General features: G+C 38.8%; 1 protein-coding gene across 3 annotated transcripts in view; it reads right to left on the reverse strand.

Annotated features, from left to right (window-relative positions):
• The window catches only part of RSBN1L (round spermatid basic protein 1 like), a 191,746-nt gene that overhangs the window by 162,917 nt on the left and 15,619 nt on the right, over positions 1–13,210 (reverse strand). The gene's annotated exons all lie outside the window — the stretch shown is intronic.

A 13,210-nucleotide genomic window follows, 5' to 3' on the forward strand; every position in this document is an offset into this window, starting at 1 on the left:
CTCCTCAGTTTTATCCTAGCATGACACAGCTAGTCTTAATGTAGGACCCCTAAGCAACTCTGCAGGTGCCCATCGGTGTCATAAGCAGGCTCTTCTTTTCACTAGACTCATGACTATGCTCAGCATGACTCATCAGGTCCTCCCTGTAGAAATACACTTCTGCCTGTATTCTGCTAGTTTTATTCCATGTGTCCCATGAAGCTGAGTACCAACAGCTACATGAACACATTCTGCTTATCCTTACATTCTCAAAACTAATTTCCTTGATCCAAAGAAAATTAATATATGAAAGTGCTGACATTTTATATATTGATTTTTTAAAATTTCCTGGCTTTAAATGGAAGCATAAAGTTCAGACATAAATGTAAAATGAAAACACTTGGTTTACTAATAACCATAATAACATTCTTAAGATTCTTAAGAACTTAAGCCTGTAACAGAAGGGATGGAAAATATCTAAATTTCTGGGGCAGTCTCTAAAGCAGCCCTGACAGCCCACTGTACCCCCTGCAGACTTTGTCTCCACCTTTTTTCTTAGGAGCAACCTAGAATCGTTGCTTCTTTACATTCCTGGACATTTTCCTCTCCCCTCTTCTTTTTCAAAAGATTTAATTCCCACCTTCGCTAGCCCCATGTTATGGGCTGACTTGTTTCCCCTCAAATATTCAGATGTTGAAGTCCTAACCCCCAGAGCCTCAGAGTGTGGCTGTAGGAGATGGGGGTCTTCAGAGAAGTAAATGAGTTAAAATGAGGTCAGTTAGTGTGGCCCCTAATCCAGTATGACTGGTGTCTTTTTAAGAAGAGGAAATTTGGATAGACACACAGAGAGGGAGACCACCATGTGAACATGAGGACAGCCATCTACAAGTCGGGAGAGAGACCTCAGAAGGAACCAGCTCTGCCCACACCTGGGTTTCAGACTTCCAGCCTCCAGAACTGTGAGAAAAACAATTTCTGTTGTTCCAACCACCCAGCCTGTGACCAGACTGTGGTACTTTGTTTTAGCAGCAAACTAATACACCCCTGCTGCTATGTACTCAAGTCATCCTTGCCACTCCTTACCCAGCCCTGGGACCTTCTGCTTCCTCTGAGCCTCCATTTCAGTATTCATTTCAGCAAATTCTTTAAATTACAAAGTATTTCTTTGAGGGCTATAGTGAAGCACTTTTCTTCTTCATTCCATTTCCAACAGATTACCCTGTCATGCCACTTACAGTTGGTTAGTATTAGTAGCCAAATCTTAACGTCAATCTTACTTTCCAGGTCACAGAGATGTGTAACACTATTAAACACTATTTCTAAATTTTTTTTTATCTGTCTGTTCTCTTATTTAATTGTAGTCCCAGAGATCTATAAAATAAATGCATAAGGCACAGAAATTTAGGTCAGAGGTGCAGGAATAGTCGTCATCTTATAGCCCAGGTCCTGCTAGAGACTGATACACCTGGGACTCAATTTTCCATTCCCTCACTCAGCTACAGCAGTGTGCCAAGCAGGCAACTACATAGCCAGGACCTAAGAGGTCAGAGGAGTCAGAAGGATAGAAAGATCATTAAAAGTAGGGGTGTGGGAGCTTCTTCAGGAATGAAATGAGATCTGCATCCCAGTGAGTCAGTGGCATAGCAGGGCACCAGAGAGTCAGGGAGGCCTGCATCTCAGACTAAGAGCACGCTGGGTCACGCTGGGCTGTTTATTGCAGAGATGTCTGGGTATAAGTGAGTTTCTATATACTTTGTCATGAAAGAAACTTTATATCCTTTAATAATGTCTGTTGACATCTGTCTGCCAATCACATTACCGTCCCATTCTGACACCCACTCATGAGATAAAGAAATTACTGGATATTATATACAAATAAAAATAGAGAAACTCAGAATGAAAACTCCATTTGATTTCCACTGGGTTGTTTTTATAAGCCCCCTCATCTCAAAGTTACATAGGTTGGTTTTTCAGCATCAGTGGGGGCAAGCTGAACCCCTTTGTAATTGGTTTTGCTTGTTCTTTGGCTACAGAATACTCACCTAATCAGAGCCAGTTTGCAGATGGAGTAAGGGTCAGCCCAAGTTCAGCAGTACAACTAGGAAGCAGCTCCCAGCATATCCCTCTTCTCACTGTCAACAGCACTACAGAAAAAGGAACTGCACAAAATCATATAATTAGGTCCCTGGAATAAAATTTACATTTTATATTTTTGCAACAACTGTGATGGGTCAACATTGGTATTACTTTTCAAGTAAAAGTGAATGCCATTTACAGAATTGTAATTGCGTAAGATTTGGGTGATGTGAAAAGTTTTTTTATGTGGGTATGTTTTGCAGTTTTGCCTAATTACAAGTAAAAGTAAAGAAGCCAGAGCCATTGCTACTATTATTTAAGGTTAAAATGCTTTCTTCAAAGTGGCATGAAGATGAATTATCAAGTACTATTTTGGGAGAAAACTTTTTGTTTCTAAACATTGCTTCCACTGACTTTAAAAATGGTAATAAATTTTTATTTTACAAAAGATTGTATTCCAACACCAATTGGTGTACAGCAGTTCAGTTCTGCCATTGACCACCCAGAGTTAGTGCAGATGCCACAAGTTAAGGGCTCAGCCCTCCATAGAACTGCCCTTACTTCACACATTGGGGGGTCCAGCTACAAATTTGGGGATTCCCATGATCCTCTCAGTTTCAATAATTCATTATAATGACTCATAATTCAGGAAAGCACTGTACTTACAATTATAGTGTTATTATAAAGGAGACAGATCAAAATCAGTAAAAGGAGATACATGGGGTGTTCTGTGAGGGTCCTGAAAACAGAACTTCTGTGCCCTCTACCCATAGAATCAGGGTACGTCACCCTCCCAGCTTATCAATGTGTCCACCAATCAGAATACCCAACTGAGCTTCAGTTTCCAGAGTTTTTACTTGGTCTCTTTACGTAGCAACATTGGCCATATGATTGAAGTTCATCTCCAAGCCCTATAAAAATTGTTAACACAAAAAAACATTTATATAGCACTTACTATATAGCACCCTAAGGTCAGGGTGACTCAAAACCCCAACCCTCTAATCATAGGTCTGGTCTTTCTGGTAAGCAGTCCCCATCCTGAGCCATCTCATTAGCATATAATCAGATGCAATCCAAGGGATTTATGAATAACGAAGATAGTCCTATCATTCAGAAAATTGCAAGAGTTGTAGAGGCCAGGAGCCAGGAACTCAAAACAAAGACCAGAAAAATTTTTTATTATACATAGAGGAGAAAACTAAGATTTTTTTTCAAGATAATGAGTTAGCCAGTGGCAGGCTAAATAGCAGTGATGGTGGGATATTACTTAATCTTTGAGTTATGTAATGGTACCATTACTTTCCCTTACATTTCATTCTATCTCTGTGCCCATTATACTTGATAATTACATCCAGATGAACTCTCACCTCTGTCCACAGGTTTGGGGTACTGAATACTGTCTCCTACATTTAACTGATTATTACTTTCCACAGTGAAGAAGTGTGTGAAGTTCTTCTTCTCATTTTGGTGTTATTTTAACATTCTTAGGAGACTGCTTCATCCATCCTTTAGCCCTTGCCATTCTTTCAAAAAAGAAAATTTTGTAATCTCTGGGTGACAATATACATTTGATATCTATTGAATACATATTCTAAAAATCACATTCTTAACATTTTTCCAAAACGTTTTTTTATTTCCCCACTTTCCATGATCCCTTTTCTCCAACTGCAGGATACCAGAAATCATAGTCTAGTACTAGAATTCTCTTTGGCAGTTATGATTGATCTGTGTCAGTTCGGATACTTTCAGCTGCAAATAAAATGAATAAGTAAACAAGTCAGCTGGCCTAAATCACTGGGATCTGATTGGTTCACATAACTGAAAATCCAGCTGTATGGTAGTTTCGGGCATGCAGTCAGGAAACTGGGGCACTCGCTCACTAATTCTCCTTAGCTGAATCAGCAGAAATCAGGGCAGTGTGTCTCCTGGTTCATGTCTAGCAAGAGAGACAGATTTTTTGTCACTGTCTTTAAAAATGAGAATCCCTTCCAGAAGTCTCAAACATCTGGAATTGAATTGACCAGAACTGGATTATTTGCCTATTCTTAGCAGTAGAGAATGGATCAACATAGTTGGCTTAGTACATTTAGAGTTCTGTCCTTGGAGCTGAGAATCCAGCTAGCACCTGTAAGTCTCATGGGCTCCAAGGGCAAGGAGAAGATATCTGAACAAAGGATCTGTTAGGAAGGCAGAAGAAGAAAACGAACATTGGTTGGGCAACCTACATTGTCCATTGTACCTGAAATACTGATACGAAAAATTGCTAACACAAACAAGATTTATATAGCACTCACTATTCTAGGTGCTTTATGTGTTTTATCACCTAACAACCCTGTCAGACAGATTGTTTTTTTTTATTATTATTATTTAACTTATTTAAACTAAAAAAAAAAAAAAAGAAACACAAAACAGTTTACCCGTTCTTTCCATTTCCTGCCCTCCATCTCTGGCAACCACCAGTCTGTTCTCTGTATGTATGAGCTTAGGACTTTTGGTTTTTAAGATTCTACATATAAGAGAGATTGTAAAGTCTTAGCATATTACCCTTAAGGTCAATCCATGTTGTCACAAACAGCAAGATTTCATTCTGTTTATGGTTGAGTAATACTCATGTGTGGTGTGTGTGTGTGTGTGTCTATCTCACAATTTCTTTATCCATTAATGGACATTTAGATTATTTCTATATTTAGCTACTGTAAATAGTGCTGTACTGAACATGGGGGTGTGGATTAGTGCTTTATTTTTCTTCAGATAAATACCCAGAAGCAGAATTACTGGATTGTATGGTAGTTCTAGTTTTACTTTTTTGAGGAACTTCCATACTACTTTCCATGGTGGCTGTGCAATTTACATTCCCACCAATAGTGCATGAGTGTTCTGTTTTCTTCACAGCCTCGCGAACACTTATTTCTAGTCTTTTTGATAATAGCCATTCTAATAGATATGAGGTGATACCACATCATGGTTTTGATTTACATTTCCCTGATGATTAATGACAGAGTATCATTACATTTATCTGTTAGCCATCTGTATGTCTTTGGAAAAATGTCTGTTCAGACCTTTTGTCCATTTTTAATTGGATTGATTGGTGGATTGTTTTTGTTTTCCTATTGAGTTGCATGAGTTTTTTAATATATCTTGGGTTTTAGCCTTTATCAGAGAGATGATTTAAATCTCCCATTCAGTGGGATGCCTTTTCATTTTGTTGATAGTTTCCTTTGCTGTGCAAAAGCTTCTTAGTTTGCTCTTCTTAGTCCCATTTGTCAATTTTTGCTTTTTGTTGCTTTTGCTTTTGGTGTCTATTGTTCTTCTACAAATGATGAAGTTGAGAAAGCTTAAGTGACTTGCATTTATATGGCACAAAGATGAATTATTATCACAGTAATTTTATTAGTACAGTCCATTTGTTTTGGGGTGATGAGATGTGAAATTCAGAGTCAATCCTTGTTTGATTGTGTGGCTTACATGAGATCCTCCTAAAAGTACTAAGTTAAAATTTAAATAATGATTCAAGTAATTTATTAAGAATATATAATGTGACACTAGCCAAAAGGTGGGAACAACCTGAATTTCCACTGATAAGTGAATGGATAAACAAAATGTAGTATATCCATACAGTGTAGTAGTATTAGCTTTAAAAAAGAGTCCAATATCAAAACCAGGCAAAGACCCCACCAAAAAAGAAAATTACACACCAATATCCCTGATGAATGTAGATGCAAAAATACTCAATAAAATATTAGCAAACAGAATTCAACAGTGTATCAAAAGGATCATACACCATGACCAAGTGGGGTTCATCCCAGGGATGCAAGGATGGTACAACATTCGAAAATCCATCAACATCATCCACCACATCAACAAAAAGAAAGACAAAAACCACATGATCATCTCCATAGATGCTGAAAAAGCATTTGACAAAATTCAACATCCATTCATGATAAAAACTCTCAGCAAAATGGGAATAGAGGGCAAGTACCTCAACATAATAAAGGCCATATATGATAAACCCACAGCCAGCATTATACTGAACAGCGAGAAGCTGAAAGCATTTCCTCTGAGATCGGGAACCAGACAGGGATGCCCACTCTCCCCACTGTTATTTAACATAGTACTGGAGGTCCTAGCCACGGCAATCAGACCAAACAAAGAAATACAAGGAACCCAGATTGGTAAAGAAGAAGTTAAACTGTCACTATTTGCAGATGATATGATACTGTACATAAAAAACCCTAAAGACTCCACTCCAAAACTACTAGAACTGATATCGGAATACAGCAAAGTTGCAGGATACAAAATTAACACACAGAAATCTGTAGCTTTCCTATACACTAACAATGAATCAATAGAAAGAGAAATCAGGAAAACAATTCCATTCACCATTGCATCAAAAAGAATAAAATACCTAGGAATAAACCTAACCAAAGAAGTGAAAGACTTATACTCTGAAAACTACAAGTCACTCTTAAGAGAAATTAAAGGGGACACTAACAAATGGAAACTCATCCCATGCTCATGGCTAGGAAGAATTAATATCGTCAAAATGGCCATCCTGCCCAAAGCAATATACAGATTTGATGCAATCCCTCTCAAATTACCAGCAACATTCTTCAATGAATTGGAACAAATAATTCAAAAATTCATATGGAAACACCAAAGACCCTGAATAGCCAAAGCAATCCTGAAAAAGAAGAATAAAGTAGGGGGGATCTCACTCCCCAACTTCAAGCTCTACTACAAAGCCATAGTAATCAAGAGAAAAACTGGTACTGGCACAAGAACAGAGCCACAGACCAGTGGAACAGATTAGAGACTCCAGAAATTAACCCAAACATATATGGTCAATTAATATTTGATAAAGGAGCCATGGACATACAATGGCAAAATGACAGTCTCTTCAACAGATGGTGCTGGCAAAACTGGACAGCTACATGTAGGAGAATGAAACTGGACCATTGTCTAACCCCATATACAAAGGTAAACTCAAAATGGATCAAAGACCTGAATGTAAGTCATGAAACCATTAAACTCTTGGAAAAAAACATAGGCAAAAACCTCTTAGACATAAACATGAGTGACCTCTTCTTGAAATATCTCCCCGGGCAAGGAAAACAATAGCAAAAATGAACAAGTGGGACTATATTAAGCTGAAAAGCTTCTGTACAGCAAAAGACACCATCAATAGAACAAAAAGGAACCCTACAGTATGGGAGAATATATTTGAAAATGACAGATCCGATAAAGGCTTGACGTCCAGAATATATAAAGAGCTCACACACCTCAACAAACAAAAAACAAATAACCCAATTAAAAAATGGGCAGAGGAACTGAACAGACAGTTCTATAAAAAAGAAATACAGATGGCCAACAGACACATGAAAAGATGCTACACATCGCTAATTATCAGAGAAATGCAAATTAAAACAACAATGAGGTATCACCTCACACCAGTAAGGATAGCTGCCATCCAAAAGACAAACAACAACAAATGTTGGTGAGGCTGTGGAGAAAGGGGAGCCCTCCTACACTGCTGGTGGGAATGTAAATTAGTTCAACCATTGTGGAAAGCAGTTTGGAGGTTCATCAAAATGCTCAAAACAGACCTACCATTTGACCCAGGAATTCCACTCCTAGGAATTTACCCTAAGAACACAGCAATCAAGTTTGAGAAAGACAGATGCACCCCTATGTTTATCGCAGCACTATTTACAATAGCCAAGAATTGGAAGCAACCTAAATGTCCATCGGTAGATGAATGGATAAAGAAGATGTGGTACATATACACAATGGAATACTACTCAGCCATAAGAAGTGGAAAAATCCAACCATTTGCAGCAACATGGATGGAGCTGGAGAGTATTATGCTCAGTGAAATAAGCCAAGCGGAGAAAGAGAAATACCAAATGATTTCACTCATCTGAGGAGTATAGGAACAAAGGAAAAACTGAAGGAACAAAACAGCAGCAGAATTACAGAACCCAAAAATGGACTAACAGGTACCAAAGGGAAAGGAACTGGGGAGGATGGGTGGGAAGGGAGGGATAAGGGGGGGGAAGAAGAAGGGGGTATTAAGATTAGCATGCACGGTGGGGAGGGAGAAAGGGAAGGGTGGGCTGCACAACACAGAGAGGACAAGTAGTGACTCTACAACATTTTGCTAAGCTGATGGACAGTAACCGTAATGTGGTTTTTAGGGGGGACCTGATATAGGGGAGAGCATAGTAAACATAGTATTCTTCATGTAAGTATAGATTAAAAATTAAAAAAAAAAAAAAAGAAAGAAAGAAAGAAAGAAAAGGGGGATTACTCCTTGATAGGATAAAACTATTGGTAAATCAAAGATCAACGCATGCTTTAAATATCCTTAATGTTGATCGCTTAAAGGGTGTCAGATGATCAGCTATGGAGGTACTCTTTTCTGATAATATTCCTTTCTCTTAATAAAAAAAATTAAATTAAATTTAAAAAAAGCAGTTACTGTGTGCTGACCTCCAATGAGTTCTGCACAGTGGTATAGAGGGCATGTCAAAGTGTGGGCAAAGGGTCTGGTTTGTTTCTATGAAGAAGATCAAGGCCTGGCTTGGATACCCAGAACATGAACTAAGATACACTATGAGGAGGAGCTTCCGGCATCAGCACTCTCTGGAGGACTTGTGCCGGGGGATGATCATCAAAACGCCTCCACAGGGATCTGGACGATGCTGCGGTTGTGGCTGCATCCAGCCCACCATCTCCTGGACTTGCCATAGGAATGAGGAGGGAGATGTCTAGGCTGGCATGTGCATACAGTGAGACAACGAATTTGACCGGATCTGTAATGTTGGAACTCAACCAGGAGGTGGGAGGGGTGCAAGGTGTAGCACTCCAAAATCTTATGACTATAGACTATCTACGGTTAAAAGAACATATGGGATGTGAACAGATCCCAGAAATGGGCTGCTTTAATTTGTCTGATTTCTCTCAGACTGTTCAAGTACAGTTGGACAATATCCATCATATCATAGACAAATTTTCACAAATGCCTAGGGTGCATAAATGGTTTTCTTGGCTTCACTGGAGATGGATGGTAATTATAGATTTGCTTTGTTTATGTCACCGTATTCCTATTATGTTAATATGGGTGTGCAAATTTGTTAGTAGTTTAAAACCTATACATACTTAAGGTACTATACAAGAAGATATGTCAAAGAAATAATCAATCCTCCCATGTTTCCTTCATATGCTACATCTACAGCTTTTCTTCTTCCTTCCTAATTACAACCCTTAAAATAGAATTCGTGCCTCATATCGAATTTACCGAGTATCATAATTCCTCCAGGCGGTAAAAATACCTCGAGACAAGTGCTGGGCATAGAAGCCACAGGGCATAAATCTGCAAAGAAGTAAAAAGCTAACCTTTGCAAACAATATGGCTTCTCTCTCACTTAGCAACTTTACATTTCCCTGTATGGCCCCGGAAGATGACTGGTTAGCCAGAGACGGGTAAGATTCCTCAAGGGAGGAACAACCTAAGACAGGCACAGTCGCAGGGGGGCCATCAGGTGAGAATTTGGGGATCAACAGAGGTGAGGCTCAGAACCTCACCCCCCCTGCTTTGAGAGAAATCTTCTGCATCCGTGGATATCTTGCTGCCCTTGTCTAGCCTGGATTAATACTTAGTCCATAGACACACACCTGATCATCTGATCATCTACATTTGCCTTCTTACAGCACTAAACTATGTTTTCTACCTTTATCTTGCATCTACCTACCACTTCAGCATTTTATTAAAAATAAAAATAATAATAATAATAGGAGAAATGTGGGATCAACATATAAATCAAGTACAAAAATCAAACGAATATTCATATTTGACCTGATTGTTTATAGGTCATAATGCATGATCAAAACCAAAAGTTTCTGTGATGAATGCCCTTGTACTGTTCACCATGTAAGAATTTATTCACTATGTAAGAATTCGTTCACCATGTAAGAACTTGTTCCTTATGCTTCAGAAGATTGGAGACTGACGAGAATTAGGCTTGAGATGGATTAATGATTGTACATTGAGCGTTGACCCCCCCTATACTGAATTTTATTGTTGTTAACAACCATTTGATCAATAAATATGAGAGATGCCCTTTCAAAAAAGAAATAAAATAAAAATAAAAATAAAAATAATAATAATAATAAAGGGAGAAATGTGGGATCCACATATAAATCAAGTACAAAAATCAAACGAATATTCATATTTGACCTGATTGTTTATATGTCATAATGCATGATCAAAACCGAAAGTTTCTGTGATGAATGCCCTTGTACTGTTCACCATGTAAGAATTTATTCACTATGTAAGAATTCGTTCACCATGTAAGAACTTGTTCGTTATGCTTCAGAAGATTGGAGACTGACGAGAATTAGACTTGAGATGGAGTAATGATTGTACATTGAGCATTGACCCCCCTATACAGAATTTTATTGTTGTTAACAACCATTTGATCAATAAATATGAGAGATGACCTCTCAAGAAAAAAAAAAATACACAGGAGAAGTTCCTGCAAAAAAAAAAAAAAAAAAATGGGCAGAGGAACTGAACAGACAGTTCTCTAAAAAAGAAATACAGATGGCCAAGAGCCACATGAAAAGATGCTCCACATCGCTAATTATCAGATAAATGCAAATTAAAACTACAATGAGGTATCTCCTCACACCAGTAAGGATAGCTGCCATCCAAAAGACAAACAACAACAAATGTTGGCGAGGCTGTGGAGAAAGGGAAACCCTCCTACACTGCTGGTGGGAATGTAAATTAGTTCAACCATTGTGGAAAGCAGTTTGGAGGTTCATCAAAATGCTCAAAACAGACCTACCATTTGACCCAGGAATTCCACTCCTAGGAATTTACCCTAAGAACGCAGCAATCAAGTTTGAGAAAGACAGATGCACCCCTATGTTTATCGCAGCACTATTTACAATAGCCAAGAATTGGAAGCAACCTAAATGTCCATCGGTAGATGAATGGATAAAGAAGATGTGGTACATACACACAATGGAATACTACTCAGTCATAAGAAGTGGAAAAATCCAACCATTTGCAGCAACATGGATGGAGCTGGAGAGTATTATGCTCAGTGAAATAAGCCAAGCGGAGAAAGAGAAATACCAAATGATTTCACTCATCTGAGGAGTATAAGAACAAAGGAAAAACTGAAGGAACAAAACAGCAGCTGAATTACAGAACCCAAAAATGGACTAACAGGTACCAAAGGGAAAGGAACTGGGGAGGATGGGTGGGCAGGGAGGGATAAGGGGGGGAAAGAGAAGGGGGGTATTAAGATTAGCATGCATGGTGGGGAGGGAGAAAGGGGAGGGTGGGCTGCACAACAGAGAGAGGACAAGTAGGCCCTGTGTGCTGACCTCCAATTAAGTTCTGCACAGTGGTATAGAGGGCATGTCAAAGTGTGGGCAAAGGGTCTGTTTGTTTCTATGCAGAAGATCAAGGCCTAGCTTGGATACCCAGAAAATGAACTAAGATCCGATATGAGGAGGAGCTTCCGGCATCAGCACTCTCTGGAGGACTCGTGCCGGGGGATGATCATCAAAAAGCCTCCACAGGGATCCGGGCGATGCTGCGGTCGTGGCTGCGTCCACCCCACCGTTTCCTGGACTTGCCATTGGAATGAGGAGGGAGATGTCTAGGCTGGCATGTGCATACAGTGAGACAACAAATTTGACCAGATCTGTACTGTTGGAACTCAACCAGGTGTTGGGAGGGGTGCATGGTGTAGCACTCCAAAATCTTATGACTATAGACTATCTACGGTTAAAAGGACATATGGGAGGTGAACAGAACCCAGAAATGGGCTGCTTTAATTTGTCTGATTTCTCTGACTGTTCAAGTACAGTTGGACAATATCCATCATATCATAGACAAATTTTCACAAATGCCTAGGGTGCCTAAATGGTTTTCTTGGCTTCACTGGAGATGGCTGGTAATTATAGATTTGCTTTGTTTATGTTACCATATTCCTATTATGTTAATATGTGTGTACAAATTAGTTAGTAGTTTAAAACCTATACATACTTAAGGTACTCTACAAGAAGATATGTCAAAGAAATAATCAATCCTCCCATGTTTTCTTTCATCTGCTACCTCTATAGCTTTTCTTCTTCCTTCCTAATTACAACCCTTAATTCGTGCCTCATATCAAATTTACCGAGTATCATAATTCCTCCAGGTGGTAAAGATACCTCCAGACAAGTGCTGGGCATAGAAGCCACAGGGCATAAATCTGCAAAGAAGTAAAAAGCTAACCTTTGCAAACAATATGGCTTCTCTCTCACTTACCAACTTTACATTTCCCTGTATGGCCCCGGAAGATGACTGGTTAGCCAGAGACGGGTAAGATTCCTCAAGGGAGGAACAACCTAAGACAGGCACAGTCGCAGGGGGGCCATCAGGTGAGAAATTGGGGATCAACAGAGGTGAGGCTCAGAACCTCATCCCCCGTTTTGCGAGAAATCTTCTGCATCCATGGATGGTTTATTGCCCTTGTCTAGCTTGGATTAACACAGTCTACAGGCACACACCTGATCATCTACAATTGCTCTCCTACAACACTAAATTATGTTTTCTACCTTTATCTTGCATCTACCTACCACTTCAGCATTTTATTAAAAATAAAAATAATAATAATAATAAAGGGAGAAATGTGGGATCCACATATAAATAAAGTATAAAAATCAAATGAATATTCATATTTGACCTGATTGTTTATAGTTCATAATGCGTGATCAAAACCGAAAGTTTCTGTGATGAATGCCCTTGTACTGTTCACCATGTAAGAATTTATTCACTATGTAAGAATTCGTTCACCATGTAAGAACTTGTTCGTTATCCTTAAGATTGGAGACTGACGAGAATTAGACTTGAGATGGATTAATGATTGTACATTGAGCATTGACCCCCCTATACAGAATTTTATTGTTGTTAACAACCATTTGATCAATAAATATGAGAGATGCCCTCTGAAAAAAAAAAAAAAAAAGGAGTGAAATTCTGATTCATGCTACAACATGGATGAACCTTGGAAACATTATGCTAAGTGAAATAAGCCAGACACCAAGGAAAAATACTGTCTTATTTCATTTATATTAGGTGTCTAGATTAGTCAAA

This window comes from Manis javanica, chromosome 6 (assembly GCF_040802235.1).
Source record: "Manis javanica isolate MJ-LG chromosome 6, MJ_LKY, whole genome shotgun sequence".
In the NCBI taxonomy this organism is placed as follows: Eukaryota; Metazoa; Chordata; class Mammalia; order Pholidota; family Manidae; genus Manis; species Manis javanica.